The sequence below is a fragment of the Rhineura floridana genome, chromosome 7 (genome assembly GCF_030035675.1).
Source record: "Rhineura floridana isolate rRhiFlo1 chromosome 7, rRhiFlo1.hap2, whole genome shotgun sequence".
Taxonomy (NCBI): Eukaryota; Metazoa; Chordata; class Lepidosauria; order Squamata; family Rhineuridae; genus Rhineura; species Rhineura floridana.
Genome location: NC_084486.1, coordinates 16813152 through 16835646, shown reverse-complemented (window position 1 = coordinate 16835646; position 22495 = coordinate 16813152). Strand labels below are relative to the sequence as shown.

Below are 22495 nucleotides of genomic sequence, written 5' to 3'. Positions count from 1 at the left end.
GGGCCCATAAGCCTATGAAGAGAGTTGCTTTATGCAGCAGAGTACATTGGAGATATAAAAGAATATAAAAGAGTGGTGTTTATCTTTAAAAAATAAACATTTTATTAAGAAAGTACATGTGGATAGGAAAGCCCAATCATCTACACTAGGTGAATTCAAGAGGTAGGGAGAGAGAGAATTGTGGAGGAGGAGGAGGAACTGGAAATGATGATAGCCCTAAGAATATCAGTCTAACCAGTCAGAGATGTGCTTAAACTTGAGGAAAATAATAAGGAGAGAATTCAAGTAGGAGCCCTTTCATCTGTCTAACTGTATCTATTGCCCCTTAGTGGTCAATAGATTCAAAGCACACAGCAAGACAACATATTGACTTAAGTGACACTTCCAGCATTTAACTCATTGTTGTTTTTATTACTTTGAATGTTTTTAAATACCTGTCTTTAACTGTTTTTGCCAATAATTTTATTGTTTTAATTCCTTCTGTAAACTGCTTTTTTTTACAATAAAGTGGTATATAAATGTTGTAAATAAAATACATAAATAAATGTCAGAGTTACTGTGGCCCTTGAATCTCTTTCCTCTTTTAGGAACAAAGGAATCTGCCATATAACGATACAGGCCATTTGTTACCATGTAGCTCAATACTGATGACATGGACTAGCATTGGCTTTCCAGGATTCCAGGCAATAGCCTTTTCCAGAAATTGAATTTTGGAACTTTACATGCACAGCAAATGCCCTACCACTGAGCTACAGCCCTTCCCGTTTAAGTAAGTATCTTTTAAAATTGTTCTTTTCAATTCACTAATTAATGCACAGCACACCTAGGGCAGATCCACACCATTAATTTAAAGCACATTCAACACACATTTGAAGCACATGAATCCTGCCACAGAATCATGGGAACTGCAGTTTGTTAAGGGTGGTGGGAACTATAAATATGAGGGGAAAACTACACTTCCCAGGATTCTTTGATGGAAGTCATGAGCTTTGGAGTTGGATGTGCTTTATATGTAATTGTGTGGATCTACTTCATAAACTTTGCCTGCATGTAAACCATTTTAATTATTTTTAATGGAAATCAGCTACAAATTTTACTGTGACCATGGGCTGCTCACCATCTCTCAGCCTAATCTGCTCCTCTGAGTGAAAACAACAGAGTAGGACCATGACCATCCCAAGGAAGAAAGGCACACTTAAAATGTAGAGGAAATAACATACAGCCATAATGTGAAATCAAATATATATTTATTTATTGCATTTGTATACCATCCCACAGCCGAAACTCTCTGGGTGTCACACGACCTGTAAAGATATTTATAGTGAAATCCTATGCATGTTACTCAGAAGCAAGTCCCAATGTATTCAATGGGGCTTACTCAAACAGGGAAGCATGCACAGAACTGCAACCTCAAGTGATAAGGAACTTAACCAACCCAAAATTCAGAATCATGCCACTTTAAGATGTTTTGCCACTGTTTTATACTTGCTTTATGCTTACTGGATTTTAAATTGATTTATTTCTTGCTGTGAGCTGCCTTGGTTTCCATTCAGCAACCCTACCTCACAGGGTTGTTGGAAAGACTCCATATATACACACATACTGGAGATGTAAAAATACATACACCCCATATAATAGTTTATTGTCAAAACCGGTTGGCCATTGCAGAACATTTTTATTTAAAAAAATGAAATCAGTATTAGTCTTCTACCAAATAAAAGCAGTGACACCTAAGTAAGCCCTGCCTAAATGCTTTAAGATAGGTTTGGAGGGGGTGAGAAAGATTTACAACACAAACACAATCCATTGCTATCTTCATTCAAATGTCCCATTGATTTACAGCACAATCCTAATCACTTCTACTCAAAAGTAAATCCTATTGAATTCAGTGGGGTTTACTCTCACTATATGGGATTAGCATTGCAGCTTGACTCCCAGAAAAGCAAGTATAGGATTAAAGCTTCATATTGAGAAGGTTTTCAAAACTGGCTATGAATTGGACAAATAAACTGTTCTCTTCAACAGCCCAGGAAAATTTAAACTTGTTTTACTTCTCATAATTAGAAAAATATAACGCACTGTAATGGCATCATAAGCTGCATGGACACTTTAAAATTTCTGTTCAAAAATTATTTGAAAGATAATATGTATATTATGTAATTTTTGCAAGTAATTTAAAAAACCTTGCATGTACACTTTTATAATCATAACTGAAATTGTTTACAGTAAACAATTGCCTATCAAGATCCTGCTGTTTTTTTATTCTACATCTTTCACACAGAGAGAGAAAGGGATTTTTCATAGAATCATAGAATAGTAGAGTTGGAAGGGGCCTATAAGGCCATCGAGTCCAACCCCCTGCTCATTGCAGGAATCCAAATCAAAGCATTCCCGACAGATGGCTGTCTAGATGCCTCTTGAATGCCTTCAGTGTCAGAGAGCCCACTACCTCTCCAGGTAATTGATTCCATTGTCGTATGGCTCTAACAGTTAGGAAGTTTTTCCTGATGTCCATTCGAAATCTGGCTTCCTGCAACTTGAGCCCATTATTCCGTGTCCTGCACTCTGGGATAATTGAGAAGAGATCCCGGCCCTCCTCTGTGTGACAACTTTTCATGTACTTGAAGAGTGCTATCATATCTTCCCCCAGTCTTCTCTTCTCCAGGCTAAACATGCCCAGTTCTTTCAGTCTCTCCTCATACGGCTTGGTTTCTAGTCCGCTGATCATCCTTGTTGCCCTCCTCTGAACCCATTCCAGTTTGTCTGCATCCTTCTTGAAGTGTGGAGACCAGAACTGGACACAGTATTCAAGATGAGGGCTAACCAGTGCTGAATAGAGGAGAACTAATACTTCACGCGATTTGGAAACTACTTCTGTTAATGCAGCCTAATATAGCATTTGCCTTTTTTGCAGCCACATCACACTGTTGGCTCATATTCAGCTTGTGATCGGCGACAATTCCAAGATCCTTCTCACATGTCGTATGGCTTAGCCAAGTATCCTCCATCTTATAACTGTGCATTGGGTTTCTTTTTCCTAAGTGTAGAACTTTGCATTTATCCCTGTTGAATTTCATTCTGTTGTTTTCAGCCCAATGTTCCAGCCTATCAAGGTCCCTTTGAATTTTCTTTCTGTCTTCCACAATATTAGCTATGCCCCCCAATTTTGTATCATCTGCAAATTTGATAAGCATTTACTACTGCTTAAAGCTATAAACCTACTGAGTTTATGAAATTTTCAGACGAGCAGGAAAAAAATAACTTTTCTGACTTTGCAATTGTTTCTACTATTGCATGGACATCAACAGATCCGTTGTCAATTTCAACCCTGATTTCACTTATTGGCTATAAACTTGAAAGGGCAGGTTAGAGCAGCCAGCTATGAGCTCATTTAAAAGAAGTTGCAGGGGGGATGGCTGATATTTTGGTGTATATCTCTTGAACCAGACCACCTAGATACTTTGTTTTAAATGAAAGCTGAGAGTCCAGAGATTGGGGAGACTCACCTGGAGATCCAGAGAGGACCCCAAAAATCCAGAGTCTCAGGGCAAATACTGGAGACTTGGCAACCCTAATTCATTCCAATTTGTTTTTGCAGACTTCCTGTCAATCAGTTGTTATCCAACACTTTCCCATCACTTTCCTTACTGCAAAAAGTATTTTTTTTAAAAAAGTAGATTTGTTGCATCAGAGTGCTTTACTTGCACAAACCTAAATTTGTTAGTATGAGATTGAATCCCTCCCGCAAAATAGGAACAGTCTGGAAGTGACCCAGAAGTACCAGAAGTTGTTTACTTTGATAATTCATGTAACAAAAACCAACCCTTTAAAACTCTGTTTCTACCCAGATGATTTCAAACCCACACTACCTAAAGCAATCTGTTATGTACATTATCTCAGCCTTGTGTTGAAACTGTATCCCCTGTTGATTCACTAAAATATCCACATGTAAAAGAAATAAGCAAAACACACAAGCTGAACATGAAATGAAATGAATTAGCAGCGGTCATTAAAAAATTTATGGTCAGGCACAAGGTGTCTTATTAATTTATTAAATCCTCATAGTTCTGCTCACGGAGCTCCCTTTTGAGAATTCTACCACACACAGGGGCCTACAGTTTGACCTTGTGGCTAGTGAAGCCCAATGAAATTACAAAGAAGTTAATTAACCGTCAGATTCTCAACATGATAAAGATTCCAGCAAGGGATTCTGCCCACTGCACTTGCCCTAGGCAAGAAAGCAAGCACCGAAGACTGTTAGGAAATTGCTTGGTAGATTGTTTACATCTATTCCCAGGGAAATTTACTCTTAATGATTACCTGGAATTGTTAGAGTTTTTGGTAGATATATATTGCAGCAGAGTGTAGAAATAACTGGTCTGTTAAGACAGGACATTGAAAGAATAAAGAAACGTAAGGTTTATTACTATAAAAAGGAAAAACCACATATGCTGAAGCAGCCATGAGGCTTCCACTCAGTGAGCCATTAGTAACTGAGAAGACAGGAGGAAATGGGAGGACGGGGAGGAGCAAAGCCTGCAAAAACAACAAAAACTTTAGAAGAGGAATCAGCATAGGGAAAAATGGATTGCCTTTCTGTCTGTCATCCCTCACTGGTTCAGGTCACTTGTAACACTCATTGGTGCTTTACTCTCAACAGGAATTGCTTCACTGAAGGAGTCTGGTGTGGGGAGTGAGTGGGGGAAAACATGTTCAAAGTGGAGCATGTTGATCTTGAAGCAAAGATTATGGCCAGTGGTTTATATACTAGTCTTCTACTGTAATCGTTTTCTTTAGGTTTTCAGACCACCCAGAGGTTTGTCATAATTTAGAACAGAGGTTAAACTTTTGACTAGACTTGGTTGCCTCCATCTCTGCAGTGGCAGCTGGTGACTTTTTGAGGTGGTGGGGCAGTGGCTGTTAAAGATTACCATGCACATGGTTACAAGCATTGGGGAACACATGTAAACCAAAATAATCCAGGCAAACATATGCAGTGTGTTTGTCTTTTTTTAAAAAAAGGCATTTAGCCTCTCAAAAACCAAACACATTTTTCTTCCTAAAACTGAAATATACAGGAGTACATACATGATTTTCAGCTGCAGCTGCTGAAGGGGCTTTCATCAGGAAAATAAAATGGAAAAAATAGTTAACCCCCCCTCCTCCTGAGCCATGGTCCTGATCTGGATTGGGACCATTGAGGATGCTGTTATGTGACACATGCTGCTAGTTCTCCTATCTGCTAGGTTGAGCTTGAGCGGAAGGTTAATTTGGTGAAGCAAAACCAATTGTATTTACTTGTTAAAACAATTAATTGTAATTCGTTGTATTTTTCCAAACACACCCCTTGATTAGGGAGGCCTGGGGACTGCAGTCCATAATGGTAGAGTTGCCTGCTACTGCATCTGCTCTTAAAAGTACTATATAAATACTGCACTTGTTCATTTTTATTAATGTACTCTGTTCAGAGAACTGCTATACCCCACCTTCCTTTAATTTGGGCTGATGAAAAGTCAATGTTTAGATCAAATTAAACAAACTGGATTGCTAAACTACTGATTAAAATAAAGTTTTCTATTTGCAAGTCAGATCTTATAATATGTATGTGGACAAAGTCCATACTAATTAGTTTATACAAATATTACAAAATTGTGATGTAAATAGAATCTAGATCTAAACAGAGTTTTTATACTACCTAGCAGGCAACCCAAAATGCTTTGTTCAAATAACCATTGCACATACTGATTTTTGTAATGAACAGCCCATTCCTTCTGTGGCCTTTAGTAGCTTAGTGATAACTTGCCTGTCTTCTTGTCCCATTTCCCAGTGGCTAACAAAGTTCAGATGCTGGATGAAGGGGTTGGCAAACGCATCCAGATGCGTTTGAGTTCAGAGATACCTCCTGTTCCATTTAAGCTTTTTGGAACATTACGAATGTTGATGGATGGTCAAGGTAGGAAAATGCCAAGGACTGTCAACCTAGTCTAGGATTTGTTTGCAAACTACATAACAAAAGGGGGAAAATATTGTGTGATAACAGCAGAAGTGTTCTCATTAGTGTGGCTAGATTGAGTTTGACACATCAAACCAACTACATAATGACCTTTTTGAAAGCAATGGATGATTTATATGTTTAAAAATAGTAAGCAGATGCTTTATTTGTCAAGGTCAAGACAAGGTACTAAGGTGTACATTATAAAAACAGTTTAATGTGAAGGAGGGCCCATTCTGAGGGCTACAGTGTAAGGACAAGTTTTGCAATGATTCATGCACAGGAAGTAGGCTGCAGAGCAGCTCCATAGAGGCCACACGGAACACTTCACTCCCTCTTTCTTCATCACCAGTACATAAGCTACATTGTGCCTGTGCAATCCATTGTGAGCAGGCAATTTACCTTACTTAGATTACCTTAAATAATATTATTTATTATTATTTATTTATTAGATTTATATCCCACCCTTTCTCCTAGTAGGAGACCAGGGCGGCTCACACAGGAGAATCCAAGAACCTACTTCTCTCCAGATTCCACACAGCCCACCTCCTGCTCCTGCTCAACTCCTGCAGAGAGTTGCATTCAACCTCTTTCAACAGAATGAGTGACAAAAGTTTGAGATTCTAATTACAATGGCTTCAGAATCTCTTTTTTTTTACAATATTTTTTATTCAAATTTTCATAAAACATACAAAACAAAGTCATAAAACATTCAAAGACAAAAAAACAAAACAAAAATGATTAAACAAAAAAATAAAATGTTGACTTCCCATTTGTCACCAATCAAATCAGTTATAAGTCTACAATATATAACAATCCTGTCTCTTAAATCATATTATAAAATCACTTTCCTCCAGTAGTTATCTTAATTAATCATCAAATCTCATAAACATTACTTTATTCTTTCCACAAAAAGTCAAAGAGAGGTTTCAATTCTTCAAGAAATATATCTATCAATTTTTCTCCAAATAAACATATCGATTAATCCATCTCGTTAATAATAATAATCTTATTGTCATAACCATAGTCCAAATAAACATTTCGATTAATCCATCTCATCAAAATCTGTTAGGTCCAACAATTTCAATAGCCATTATTCCATTATCCCTATTAATTTCATCTTCCATCTTCAATAGTCCTGTTAAGTCCAGTAATTTCAGTGTCCAATCTTCCATTATCAGTATTCCATAATAATCTTGCTGTCATAGCCATAGTCATATAATAAGAGTCTGATGGGAATTTCCTCTATCCCAAATATTTTCTTGCCAGCCATTCTGAATAAGTTGCTGAAATGCTGTTGTAAAGTCATATCTCTGTTCTTCTTTTTTACAAAATGCACTGGCTCATCTCTTGAAAGTTTTTCCATTGTCACATGGCTGCAGTTAATTCCATAGATTTTCACTATATCAAACTCCATCACGTCATTCCAGTCCAGAAGATTATCCAAGCCATTGATAACTTTATCTCTAATATCTTCATTAATTTCTTCAGAGATAACGTTAAATTCCAAACAGTAGATTTTATTTCTAATATCCATAAACTCCAGATCTTTTTCCAATTCCACATTTGTTCCAATCTCCAGGGCTTGTATCTTCCCTTTATTTATTCTTTTCTCATCTCTGATCTCATTCTCCTCTCTCACAGGATCCCCTATTCCTTTAAGCTCCTGCGTCATTTTGCTCAGTTCAATTTTCAGCTCCTTACTACCCTGTCGCAGGGTTTGTTTCGTTATCTCAATCTCATCCATTATTTTCTGAAACATAATTACTTCCAGATTCTCAGCCACTTTCTTAGTTGCCATTTTTAAAACCACGAAAACAAAGCAAAACAAAAATAAAGAACCACTTCTTATTTCAGCAACAATTGGGTTAATATTCCAGGCTTGATGACATCACAGTATAAACAGAGCAGCCTGCCTTATCTCTCTATGTTCAAGAATACAAAACAAATTTAGTTCCCAGCATCAAAACAGTTAGTGGCGTCGTGAAGAAGCAGATTCGTCAAAATAAAATAGACCAAAAAGAGAATAGTCCCAGACAATATAACATTCCTCGGAATAGAAATCCCTCTTCTGTTTATTATCTTTAGAATGCACTTCCAGGACAGCTTTTTGCAACAGAAACAGAGATAAGCAGTTAATTTCGTGAATAACAGAGAAGAGTTATAGCTCACCAGAAGTTCTTCAAAGCCGATCAATCTGACAAATCTCCTTTTGCTGCAACAATTTAAACCAAGTAAGAAAAATAATAGAAAGAAGGGTGCTTGCCTGTTAGTCTGTTTTCTCTTTGAAGAAAAGATAAACGTATCGCTTAAAACAGATAGAGCATGTTCGGAAGTCCGTCCAGCATTGTTGGCTGGACCTTTTCTCATAAATTAATGAAATCCAGTCCTCCCAGCAAAAACAGGCTTTTGAGGTTGATCTCTACGTTTCTCCCTGCCCGGGAGAAATTTTATCAGTCAAAAAAAAATGTTCTGACTGATTTATATCTGAATAAGCTTCTTTTGAGGTGGAAGCCCGTCTCAAAAGCAGGCACAAGCGAAGTCACCCTTCCCGGAAGTCTCAATGGCTTCAGAATCTCAGTTTTTAGGGATTATTCTGCAAGATGAATTGTCTTACATCCTGCAAACCTGACTTAGAAGACTTCCAACTTCCCTTTGAATGGACTCCAGACTTTGCACTAGATAAAGAATTTTTGCCTGACTCTTCCCACAGTGCCAGATGCTAAAAGCTTTCAAAAACAACCAACCCCTTGAATGTTTTCCCAGAGAATGAGAAATGTATGAAAGCGTCACAGATATCTATGTATGAATGTGAAAGTTGGACAGTGAAAAAGGGGATAAGAGAAAAATCAACTCATTTCAAATGTGGTGTTGGAGGAGAGCTTTGCAGATACCATGGACTGCAAAAAAGACAAATAATTGGGTGTTAGAACAAATTAAACCAGAACTATCACTAGAAGCTAAAATGATGAAACTGAGGTTATCATACTTTGGACACATAATGAGGAGACATATTTCACTAGAAACATAGAATCTTAGAATAGCAGAGTTGGAAGGGGCCTACAAGGTCATCAAGTCCAACCCCCTGCTCATTGCAGGAATCCAAATCAAAGCATTCCCGACAGATGGCTGTCCAGATGCCTCTTGAATGCCTCCAGTGTCGGAGAGCCCACTACCTCTCTAGGTAATTGGTTCCATTGTTGTATGGCTCTAACAGTTAGGAAGTTTTTCCTGATATCCAGTCGAAATCTGGCTTCCTGCAACTTGAGCCCTTTATTCCATGTCCTGCACTCTGGGACGATCAAGAAGAGATCCCAGCCCTCCTCTATGTGACAACCTTTTATGTTCGTGAGGAGTGCTATCATATCTCCCCTCAGTCTTTTCTTCTCCAGGCTAAACATGCCCAGTTCTTTCAGTCTCTCCTCATACAGCTTTGTTCCCAGTCCCCCGATCATCCTTGTTGCCCTCCTCTGAACCCGTTCCAGTTTGTCTGCATCCTTCTTGAAGTGTGGAGACCAGAACTGGACGCAGTATTCAAGATGAGGCCTAACCAGTGCTGAATAGAGGAGAACTAGTACTTCATGCAATTTGGAAACTATACTTCTGTAAATGCAGCCTAAAATAGCATTTGCCTTTTTTGCAGCCACATCAAACTGTTGGCTCATATTCAGCTTGTGATCGGCGACAATTCCAAGATCCTTCTCACATGTCGTACTGCTAAGTATCCCGCATCTTATAACTGTGCATTTAGTTTCTTTTTCCTAAGTGTAGAACTTTGCATTTATCCCTGTTGAATTTCATTCTGTTGTTTTCAGCCCAATGCTCTAGCCTATCAAGGTCCCTTCGAATTTTGTTTCTGTCTTCCATTGTATTAGCTATGCCCCCCAATTTTATATCATCTGCAAATTTGATAAGCATGCTTTGTACCTCCTCATCCAAGTCATTAATGTTAAAGAACGCTGGGCCCAGGACCGAGCCCTGTGGTACCCCACTCGTTACTTCCACCCAGTTTGAGAAGGAACCATTGATAAGCAGTCTTTGAGTATGATTCTGGAGCCAACTGTGGATCCATCTGATATTGTTTCATCCAGCCCACATTTAGCTAGCTTGCTAATCAGAATATCATGGGGCACTTTGTCAAAAGCTTTGCTGAAGTCGAGATATATTATGTCCACAGCATTCCCACAGTCTACAAGGGAGGTTACCCAATTAAAAAAGATGAGATTCGTTTGGCAGGATTTGTTCTTCATAAAGCCATGTTGGCTCCTAGTAATCACTGCATTGCTTTCAAGGTGCTTACAGATTGACTGCTTTATAATCTGCTCCAGAGTTTTTCCAGGGATTGATATTAGGCTGACTGGTCTGTAGTTCCCCGGTTCCTTCTCCTTGCCCATTTTGAAGATAGGGACATTAGCTCTCCTCCAGTCATCCAGCACTTCACCAGTCCTCCATGATTTCGCAAAGATAATAGAGAGCGGTTCTCAGAGTTCTTCAGCCAGTTCCTTCAATACTCTAGGATGCAGTTTATCGGGCCCTGCCGATTTGAACTCATTCAAAGTGATTAAGTATTCCTTGACCATTTGTCTATCAGTCTCAAGGTCCAATCCTGACCCTTCTACTTCATATTTCCCGGGAGGGTCATAGGCCCTTTTTTGGGAGAAGACTGAGCCAAATTAGGAATTGAGCACTTCTGCCTTTTCTTTGTCGTTTGTTATCATTTTGCCATCCTGATTGAGTAGCTGTGCCACCCTTTCTTTTCTCTGTCTCTTACTATGGACATACCTGAAGAAAGCTTTTTTGTTGCTTTTAGCATCCCTCGCTAGCCTCAGCTCATTCTCAGCTTTAGCCTTCCTGACACCATCCTGGCAATTCTGTGATACCTGCCTGTACTCTTCCTTTGTGGCCTGGCCTTCTTTCCACTTCCTGTATGTGTCCTTTTTTGTTTTCAGGTCATCTCTAAGCTTTTTGTGAAGCCACATTGGCTTCTTCTGCTGTTTCTCCCCTTTTTTCCTTGTTGGAATTGCTTGCCATTGCGCTTTTAGAAAAGACAATAATGCTGGGAAGAACAGAAGGGAGTAGAAAAAGCAGAAGACCAAACAAGAGATGGATTGCTTCCTTTATGAAATAAGTCATAATCGACTTGAAGGCACAACAAACTATCAAACATCAGAGAGATGGAAAAACACAAATTAATTGACCAGCATATCCTCTGTTCCCTGAGGTGGGCTTCGTCTAAGTTTTGCAAAAGATGGAGGAGGACAGGGTTTAGAAATTTCATTTGCAACAGCAGAAGGGTCGCTTTCAATATTTTCAACCTCAAACCTAAGTATGTCAGGCAGTAGAGTAACAGATACTGCCACATAGTCTTTTATGCTGGCACCACTGTTGGTAAGGTACGTAACCATAATCATAACAAATGCCATTTGCCAGAAAAAGAGGAAGACCAAACAAGAGATGGATTGATTCCATAAAGGAAGCCAGAGACCTGAACTTACAAGATCTGAACAGGGTGGTTTATAACAGATGCTATTGGAGGTGGGTGATTCATAGGGTCGCCATAAGTCATAAACGACTTGAAGGCATATAACAGAAGTTTTCAAGCTAGGTACAGTAAGGAGACAGATATGCAATTCTAGTACATTCAGCAACATTTACTGGATCAGCAATTAAAGGAAAGCAATGCAATGAGGAAAGCTGACTAGATGATAATATCGCTGCAATACACGTGTTACTATTCTATGGCTAAAAAATGTATGTCCAACAGACCTATGCATCCCAGTGTTTGGTTAACTATATGATATAAATAAAAACATCCTTACTTTGCCTTTGAGGGAGATACTGGCGACACCTTTTAAAAATAGTATGCAATTTAGAGTTGCCATCATTCACATTGCATCCTCCTTCCCTGTATTTATTTATTTATTAAATTTCTATACCGCCCCATAGCCGAAGCTCTCTGGGCGGTTCACAACAAGCAAGACAGCAAAATACAATTAAAACCATTTATAGAACAATTTAAACATACTAAAATACAAATATACTAGCATACTAAGATGCTAAAAATAAGTTGAGATGTTAAAATGTTAAAATTAAAATTATTAAATTTATTAAAATGCCTCTCTAGAAGTTACATCTGTTTGGAGAGTAGGTATATCCAATTCACAAGTCTATAGAATACATGCTCATGGTCACTTCATGCACAGCCTGATATTCTATATGCTACAGCCAAGGTGATTCATTTTCCATGTTACGGCTGCTAGCCTATGCACATTTCTTTGGTATAAGCCTCTCCCACTGTAGAGTTAGACATGTTTCTGAACATACTTTGTGGATAGGATCTGACTGCACATTGCATCTACAGTTAAGTACAATCAGATCTATTAAAAACGTTAACATTTGGCTCTTTTGGGGGAAAAGGAATAGTTTTAAGGAAATTGCTCTACTTAGTTTACAAGCCCTGACTTGCTTCATCTGTCAGTGTAGGACAGGCAAATAGTACAAAACAAATGAGTAATACTGTATAGCAGGTGGAGACGTTTTAGCAGAGTGCAGAAGTGGATGAGGGTCTCCTCAAGCAGCATTAGTTCTTTATGATAGAGTATTAGGTGTGCAGGATGCTGGAGTTAATCTCAGTAGAACAGAACTGGAGTCTACACAAAAATTAGGGATGGTGAAACGCTTTGGCAGATCTTCCAGGAGGCCTTGGTAGGACTGGGAAGGCAGACAAAGAGAGATTGGAGTAGGCAAAAATGCTGAGTCATGAAAGTGCTTTAAAAACATCTAGAATAGCCAAACCAACCAGGGCAGTACAGTATCTGGCTCTTGTCCAGGCAAACCTTCAGCCTGGCTAATAAAGTATTATTATAGCCAGGCCAGACAGAACCAATAGGATGCCTGAAGGAATGGAGCTATGCTGGAAACAGAGGATAAACACACCAGTTTAGTCCATTTCACTGCAATCTCAAGATGCCTCACGAAAAGGTGCAAGAAAACACAGATCAGGGGGCTCAATTTCAAGTTGTAGTCACTTCTAGCAGGTCAGGCAGTGATCCGTGGCATGAGTACGGGCATTACAAGTACACAAGTACAAACAGTCTCATTGTGTATCTATGAAATGTTGGAGGGTATTGGTAGACTTTTAAAGCAGAGGCTGGATGGCCACTGATCAAACATGCTGCAACAGTGATTTCCTGCATCAGCAGCAGGGGGTTGGACTAATTGACTGTTGAGGTCCCGTCCAACTCTGTGATTCTGTGGGAGATAATAACTGCTAAGAAGAAACAAACATGGAAAGGGTGGAGAGCTGATCTGAGGAAGCAAGTGCTTCCTTTCGACATCCAGGCACCTGTTAAGAGAAGCTATTTTCTTTTCATTAAACATTTGTTTCTGATGCTTCTTATCAAGGTCTAGATTCCAGCCCATCAGAATGAAGAACTTTTGGGATTCAAAACAACAGAAGCCACTCTACCTACCATAACTCAAGAAAAACTGAACTTTCTGTTAAGATCTACCCTTCCATGGCAGTAAGCTCAGAAGCCTCCCACCTTAACTGCCATCTGTTCTATATACCCGTTAGCCAACATTGACCTTAATTAAGGCAGAATACAATCCAGTGAACATGTGTCTAACAAGTTCCTGCTTAAATTAGTTGATTGCAGTATCTAGTGTAAATTCATTACTGTGACAATCACAGAGTGTGTTGATGCCTGCAGAATTTAGAAAGGTAGCTTCCTAATTATAGCAATCTGAATCCTCAATGTTAGTGGTTTTTCTGTAGCATCAACATAAGATAGATGTTTACCAACAGTTCTCATGTCCGCATATCTCTATAACTGAGCCATACATTACATGTTCAGAACCAAAAAAATCTCTTTTGAAAAAAATGTTACCATATGAACTAAGTTCCATATGTCTATGGTAAAATTACTTGTTTGACTCTTACCTAATCTCTCCTAAAACTGATGCATATCCACACATGCAGGTTTATCACTTGATGACTATGCCATTTGAGTGACAACTTGCATTTGGGAATGGGATGATATAATGCCACAGATAGAATTAGCACACCACCTCATACAGAATGTTTTTCAATAGTAAAATATCACCATTGCTTCATTCAGCTGCCAGTCATCAAGGGCTGGTTCATACATGCACGTTTATCACATAATGCCTGGAACATCAAATAATTTACTTACATTGTAAATGGGTTGTCAAAGATCTAACACCAGAGATAAAACTTGCCCATCATCTCAAAGGCAATGTTTTTCAAGGTAGACAACCCACACATTCAAGTTGCAAGCGATCAACTCATGAGCTATCAAGAGATCTATGTGAATGTGCAACTTGGCCCATTTCTCCATCTCTTGCATATCTTCCTATGCACTTGTATAATGTTTAGATAATTGTGATCGACTTTTAAGAGCCCTGACAAAAGCTGCATTGCCACCTGCCTCATCCTTCTTTCCTGAATGTTCGGCTTTTTTCCGCTGAAAAATGTGCAACACTGGCCATATATATATTGTTCCAATCTTTGTCTTTCAGCTGATGCAGCAGAGGAACTGGGCCAGGATTCTATGTCGCTCAACAGACTGGTGCAATGGTGCAATTCAAAAGACCATGCTGGAGTCTGTGGTGAAGCAAACAGACTGTTGGCATCAGTTTTACATCAGTCACTCTCCAATATGAAAGGCATTGGGTTTAGTATTTTCAAGTCTTATTATTCATGTTTAGTATTCTACTTTGCAAATACGGTTGCAGCACAGGTCCCACACTGCCTTCTATGCAATATCTTGATGAGGCATCCTGGGAGTATGGTGTCACAACATATTACCATGACTGGTAGTAACCCCAGTATCCCTTGGCTGGAACTGCTCATCATCCCCCCCCCAGCAATTAGTTTTAGTGGAGAACATATTTGAAGGATTGTAGTCAGCTACAGGATGCAATTCTCCAGGATGCAGTTCCCAAAATGTACTGCCAGCAAGTCCTGTTGCCAGCCATTACATATAGCTTCATAGTTGGTAACTGGGAGGGGATGTGCTCCTCAGTAATTAGATTTGTCCAGGGGCCTCCTATTGCTGATACCTACCTGACTGCCCCACAACCTGCACACACTAAAGAACTAACCACTTATTCTGCCGCTTTTACTGTTAGGCAGTCAAAGGGTGCATAAAAGTCATCGCTCGCTATCTGTAGGTTTCACAGATAAAGAGGTGTCACTTTGCTTTTCTGCAATAAGACACAATTGTCTTGATATTTTCATGGATTCATCTGATCACGTTTTCCCATCTGATAATCATAATTACTGTCATTTAATAGTACACAATTTTCGTTGGATGTCCACACAGAATGATTTTAAGCCAAGGGAGTATTCATGACATGAACGGATAGCCCAAGTCCGCTTACAGATAATAGCATCCAATTAAAAGTATTTGATTATTTGTATTGCCTAACTGGCTGTTTCGCCCAATTATAAATTTGGCCAAGTACTTGATTAATGCTTCCACATTTTAATCAATCCTGTAATGTTAGTTGGGTATTGTTTTTCTACATGGCTTTTCAGTGCATTAAAGCCACATTTACACTGTTCACCCAATATTTAATTCTTCCTCAATGGAAGACAGAACCAAGTAAAACCAAGAAAAGGGAGAAAAGATTCTGAGAAGGGCCAAACAAACCCTTCAGAAAAATGGGGGAAATAAGAGTTGCCTACAGATTATCAACTGGAGGGATAAGGCTATGCCATGCTTGCAGACTTTTTATCAGCCCATGAATCTGTGCCCTTAACGGCTTGATCTATACTCATTAGCAGCTAGCCCACAGCCATGGGTTACACCTGTTGATTTCTGCAGAACAAGCTGCTCGAAAAGGCACAGGAACTGGCCAACCTGGATTTCTTTAGGTAAGTTGGCAGTTCCAGGAGAGGCACACAGCTTTCCATATTACTATCGAATTGGAGATGAGTGCGCTCTCTCTCTCTTCAGGCTGTAAACACACTAGTCACCAGATCAAAGTGTTTCCATTAGCCACACCTGGAGAGAGAACGGGTTGATCTGCTGATCAGTTGTGAAATCTCTTTGAAGCTGAATTTTTTTAAAAAATGCACTCAAGCTACTCCCACCAGGTTTTACAGTAAAAAGGGGTGGGGTTTGACCAGCGTTGTGTGCCCCCATTTTCAGAAGAGAGGAGATGCACTGGAACTGGCAGAATAGTGAGTGTGTTTCTATCCTCAGCCAAGGAACACACTTGAGAGGTTTTACCCAGTACCAAGCAACAGCCTATGCTGTTTTGCGTCCAGTCTCTTCTCAGGCAATGAAACAGATTCATATATTGTATAAAGCAAGTACAGCAGGGTTAAGAACTGCAAATCAGAAGTAGCATTTTGAACCACTGCTTTTCAGTCACTTCAAGTGAACTTACATGATATTCAGCTGAAAATATATAACTACTTCAGAAGAGACTTTCATCTCCAGCAGCACAGACATTTGTGGGGGAAGAGCAACTCTGAGCTTCTTTCATGCTGAGACAACATTCCCATCCATTTGTGAGCTGTCACAGAGAAGTCTATTATCCACTGCTATCCTTAACTGCCTCTTTTGTTCTAGGGTGAAAACCTAGAACACAGCAAACTGGTCTCTCTTTCTCTTTGTTTTGTAAACAGGAAGTTGTCAAAGCAATTCAAGAGGCCCAGGCAGTGAAGCACCTGGTTTCTATGGCAACCAGCGAACATGTCATAATGCAGAATGAAGCACTGATTGCCTTGGCCATAGCTTCTGCAGTCAGTTTAGGTATTCAAGCATTTCCCCTAGATGTTGTTCCTTAAGTGGGCATTCATGCAACAAAGTGTGGACCATTTTAAAAAGCCCAGTTTGCTTACTCAGGCTTTTATAGATAATGTAGGTATTTCTGTTGGAGATGTTACCTACTTCCCTTTGTCATTTTTTTGGAGAAGCTGGGGCCACCCAGAAGCCTTGGGGACCATTTGAACAGGCAGAGAATACTAGGAAACTGATCTAGCAAGCAAGGCCAAAGGACAGAGAAAGATTGAGCAAGACTAAAAAGGAGAGTAGTGAGGTGAGATATTGTGTCTGAGGTGTTTATGGGAGGTGCCCAGCTTCATAGTCAAGGTGTATTGACAGGAAGGCTTATACAGGAAGGAACAGAGAAATGCAAATAAATCATATAGGGAAGGGGTGGCCCCTATGCAGATCAAGTGGCCCTTTATTTTCAAGGGGAAAGTGATGGCTCCACTTACAGGTATTGGTCATAAAGCACCCTTAGAGGTTTTTAATGTGAAACTTTCAAAAAGGGCCAGTCTGTTTTAACTAATGCAGGAGACACCACCAATCCAGTTTATTGAAGAATCATCTCTACAAACAGGTAGGGTTCTGTATTTGTAGAAATTGTTTGAGGGGATAGGAATAATTTGGATTATGTTAAATATTTTGTCTCCTTTGCAGAAATCATCAGAGAGACATTTAAAGCTTGTTCAGAACATACATAAACTACTCCAAGATGAAAGCACAGGTCCAGAGGTGAAATACAATTCAATAGGTCTGTTGGGCAGCCTCCTGAATTCAGGTACTCTCATCCCCGTTAAGTATGAATTAGAATGTGAGTGCATGATGTGAAACCATTTTCCATTAGGAAATTTGTAGCCATAACACAGCGGGGATAAATGTGTGGGGGTAAGGAGGATCTCTCCCTTCCCCCCGTTGGTTTTCAATATACTCAAACCCACACAAAGTAAATTGAGAACATAAAATGCCTTATAGCTAAATTGCTGTAAGTGTTAAATCGAAAATTTCCCTGTTCTTATGTAAGGAGTGGGATACATTATATTTTCCCCCAGGAATGGTGTACTATTGCCATATCTTATGTAGCTAACTAGCTTAGATATTTATGTATTTATTAGATATTTATGTAGCTAACTAGCTTATGCTAGGTGTCATCACAACCATGCCTCTGCAGTTCAAAGACCATGAAGGCTATTAAACACTTCTGAATGGCAGTACCTCACACAGGAACAAAGACAGCTTATGGATAGGTATTAAGTACCCTCCATGTTTATGGTGCTTTGCAGAATATGTAAGCAAAAACAAAACAGGCCCCTAGCCTCATGAGTTTATAATCTAGATTTAGGGGGCTGTGTTTCCTACTGAGGCAAAAGCAGCAGAGGGCAAACACATGTGAATGTAGTTACCCACTCTTCTTCATCCCCGACTGCAACTAAGTCAAAGGGGTTAAAACAACGTCTTCACACTAGGCATGGAAAAATGTAGGTATGCTTGAAACTCCCTCCCAGAATAAAGGAGAAACCAGGGAGAATGGGTAAAATTGTTTTTAGAGGACAGAAGTTGGGGTAGCTCAAACTGCAAGAGCAAAGGTTCTGGATCAGGGCATATTGGGATATGAGAACAGAAAGGTAAGTGGAGAAGACATAGTGGGGTAAGATGAATTTGCCTTAGGAACATAGGAAGCTATCTTGTACTGAATCAGACCATTGGATCACCTAGCTCAGTATTATCTACACTGACTGGCAGCAGCTGTCCAGGGTTTCAGGCAGAAGCCTCTCCCAACCCTATCTGGAGATGCTGGGGACTGAACCTGGGACCTTCTGCTTGTAAAGCAGATGCTCTGCCACTGAGCTACAGCCTTTGATCTGGGAGGGCCCTATGATCACATGCAGAGTCTCCAGTGCCATGCATTATGAGTGATGTTAGTATGGAAGCACTCCATGCAAGTGGGGAATATTCTATAATAAACCCTGTTCAAATATTTTACCCAAAATTCATATCCAGACTTTTGTAGTTCATGTGGAGAAACTGACCAGAATGAAAGCAAAATGCCACAAGGTAGAATCAAGAGTTGGAAGTAATCTTGGAGGTCATCTAGTCCACCCCGATCAAAACAGGACCTGCAATGCAAAATTTAACTGCAGCATCCGACAGATGGCTGCCCAACCTCTTCTTAAATGCTTTGAAAGAAGGAGAGTGCACCAGATTTCTATCTATTCCACTTTCAAATAGCTTTTACTGCTACAGTAGGGCCCCGCTTTACAGCATTCTGCTAATACAGCGGTTGTCAATTGCAGAAAGGCCCCGCTCCTACGGCACTTGTTCCGCTTTTACGGCGGTTTTTGCTCGTCGCGTGCCATTTTTGCGTCATTTTCACGCAATGCACACCATTATCTTCAATGCGTTCCGCTTTACAGCAGGGGTCTGGAACGTAACCCGCTGTATGACTGGGGCCCTACTGTATCAAGTTTCTCTTAAAGTGCAACAAAAATCTGTTTAATACAGAAGATTAGTTTTAGACTGTAAGCTCCTTTAGAACTTTCATTTTGTATTCTGAAAAGGACCATGCTCATTGATGACACTATATAAAAAAATTCAAGAACGTTCTGAAGGAAAATCAGCACACATTCCTAATGGACTTCTCAAAGATGTGGAGATGGCCCACAGGTTCAGCAGTCAACCATACTGGAGTATTTTACATCTTGTCAATGGGCATTTTAAAATCTATTTATTACATTTATATACCCCTTTCTGCCAAGGCAACTTAGTTTAAACCAGCCTTTCCCAACTAGTGGGCCGCCAGGTGTTGCTGGACCACAACTCCCATCAGCCTCAGCCAGCATTGCCAATAGTCAGGAAAGATGGGAATTGTGGTCCAACAACATCTGGTGGCCCACTAGTTGGGAAAGGCTGGTTTAAACTAACCGCTTGATGAAATAGACAATAGAGAGATGGAAGGAGAAAGCGGAAAAGCAATTAGGTGGAATGGCTGTTACAGACAATTCGAGGAATCGAATTGATGGTCCTAGCCAAGCCAACAGACAGACAAGTGAAGTAACATTTTATTGTCATCTCAAGCTAAACCAATGGCACTTGAAATCCTTGCTATTTTAGCCACAATCCTGAGTGCCTAGACAGATAGGAAACTACCTTCCACCAAGTCAGACCTTTGGTCCATTTAGCTCTGTATTGTCTACATTGACTGGCAGTATCTCCAGAGATTCAGACAGGGGCCTCTCTCAGCCCTGTCTACAGATGCCGAGGATTGAACCTGGGACCTTCTGCATGCAAACAGATGCTCTACCACGGACATAATATGGCTCTGATTCTGTTCCCCACCAACAGCAGCTACCTGCACTCTATCAAAATATTACTTCAGAATACCCCCCCCCAAAAAAATACAGGGCTAGCTGTGCAACTGTCTGGGATATCCAATTATATCCAGTGTATTAGAGCTCCTATTGTTTCCTAGTCAAGGGAGTCAAACGGTATAGTTAAATCCTTATACTAGATGTACTACATCACTAAGGCTGCAATCCAATACACACTTACCTGGGAAGAAGTCCCACTGAACCAAATGGAGCTTACTTCTGAGTAGGCATGCACTGGCTTGCAGCCTTAATAGCTCAGGCTTTACTCTTAAAATGTATTTGATCTTTGTTAGGTAATCTAAGAAAAGAAGCCGAAGAGGACAAGATAAAAGAAACTCTTGAGAAACTCTGTGGCCACATCAACAGCAATGTAGCCAAACAGGCTGTAATGGCTCTTCAGACACTGAAAGAGCACAGCCTCTTTGAACCATAAGTGAGGACATCAGCTTTCTGCACAAAATATGCTACTGCCTTGGCTAACAAGCTGTCCTTTAGGTTTGATCTGTTGTGTTTAAACATGCAATAAACTCTTGCTGGAGCTGATGTTATTTATACGGAAGTGTTTGGGTGATGGAATATATTTCTTGTGATTTTGCAGGAGACTGGGAAGTTTTAGGGAACTTCCAAAAGTATAAAAATTTAAGTAGCAATGTATGTTACTGGTAGTTCATAATAGTGTCCCATTTTGACACATTTGCCAAAAAATGACTTTCACCATCTCCATAGATTTTGCCACCATTTTCCTTTGCTACCCTACCTGCAGATAATTATCCAGATAAAGAGGAATAAACAATTCATCACTTTGCTATATGAGTTTGTTATTGTTTTTTAAAAATCTGTCAATGGCATTGTTTATTTTTCCAGGAGTTAACAAAACGACAATTCTTAGAGCCCAATCGTTCCTTAACTTTGCGCCAGAGCATGCCTTACTTTAAATAAGAATGGCTTAGGGAAGTTTAAAAGTAGCCATCTTCAGAGAAGGCTGTCCATTGCGAGTCTGTATGAATCACTTGTTGGGGATTGCCTTCTTGCTAGGATGGCCACTTCTGTATTGCCCAAAAAATGCATCACCCCCCCAAAAAGGATGAAACTTTCCAGATGTTGATTTCTATGGATAAACACACATTTAGAAATAATTCTCACCATATTGCTAGATACATTTAAAAACAATCTTTTTTTAAAAAAAGTATACCTTTACTTTTGACTGGGGGGGGGCACATTCTTCTCCTAATTAGAAGTTTGAGAAATTTGTATAATCAGTGCTACCACCTTTGAGATGACAAGCTCAATAGAGAGAAAGCAGACCATTTACGTGCACAAGTCTATTATCCTGTGCAGCTCCTATTCATTATAATGTAATTTGTTTAGGAAAAGCTTCCTGAGGATCGTGTCCTGATATGCTTTCAAGCAAGCAAAAGGAAAGCTAAGTGTTATGTGGGAGGTCTTCATAGCACTGGCTGTTGGCTGCTAAATTCACAGCACTACTTGATATTCATCAGCCAAGGAATTTGCACATTGGCTTTTAAACCCTCAGAGACTATTGGGCTGCTGCTTTGCTAGATGGGGAAATGGAAGTTATCCTGACTTCTGAACATTATCATTTGGACGTTTCCTGCATTGTTTCTTCAAATCTCATGCCACCAAATGAATTACTGCAAGGCCTTAAGTTTTGCAGAGCTTGTTGGTATGAGTGTATTACCTGGGGCAAACTGAAGGTCCAGCACGGGAACATAAATCAGTAACCAGGAATACTGCTGTTTCTTAAAAGCAAAATCAGCAAGTAGTCATTTTTTCTGACTACAGTCACAGAGAATATAGTAAATATACAACAGAGAGCCTTATCACGACTCTCTGAAAGGAGTTTGTTATCTGAGCTATCAGAGAAAAATCATTACATATGCCTGGAGAGATCCTACCAGTAGATCATGCAGGTGACAAAACCTCTAGACACACAGTCTCTCTTATAGAACCAAAACTACCCGGGAAACACAATTCACAAGAAAGTTGCTCATATCCCACAGAAAACATCTTGTGCACTGCAGAAACAGCTTGTGGTGGCAAATCGTTAAGGGCTCAGTTTCAGATCTCTACACGTTAACTTGGTTAGTCCATAAAATAGGATCATGAATTTTTAAGGTAACATTCAGTTTTATATAAAACAGCATTGTTGATATTTCTGACAGAGAACTGTTCCACTTTAAATGAGAGAAGCACATGAACTCTATTTTGCTGCTGCTGCTTACTCTACATGCATTTTACAAAAATTACACAAATACAGACTTTATAATGTGTTAGGCAGTGTAGACAAGTCCCTGAAAAAAAAGGTAGGCAACATG

At 39.7% G+C, this 22495-nt stretch overlaps 1 pseudogene; it reads left to right on the top strand.

Moving 5' to 3' along the window:
- The window catches only part of LOC133388621 (rap1 GTPase-GDP dissociation stimulator 1-like), a 60872-nt pseudogene extending 39935 nt beyond the window's left edge, over positions 1 to 20937 (top strand).
- Positions 20938 to 22495: the final 1558 nt, after the last annotated feature.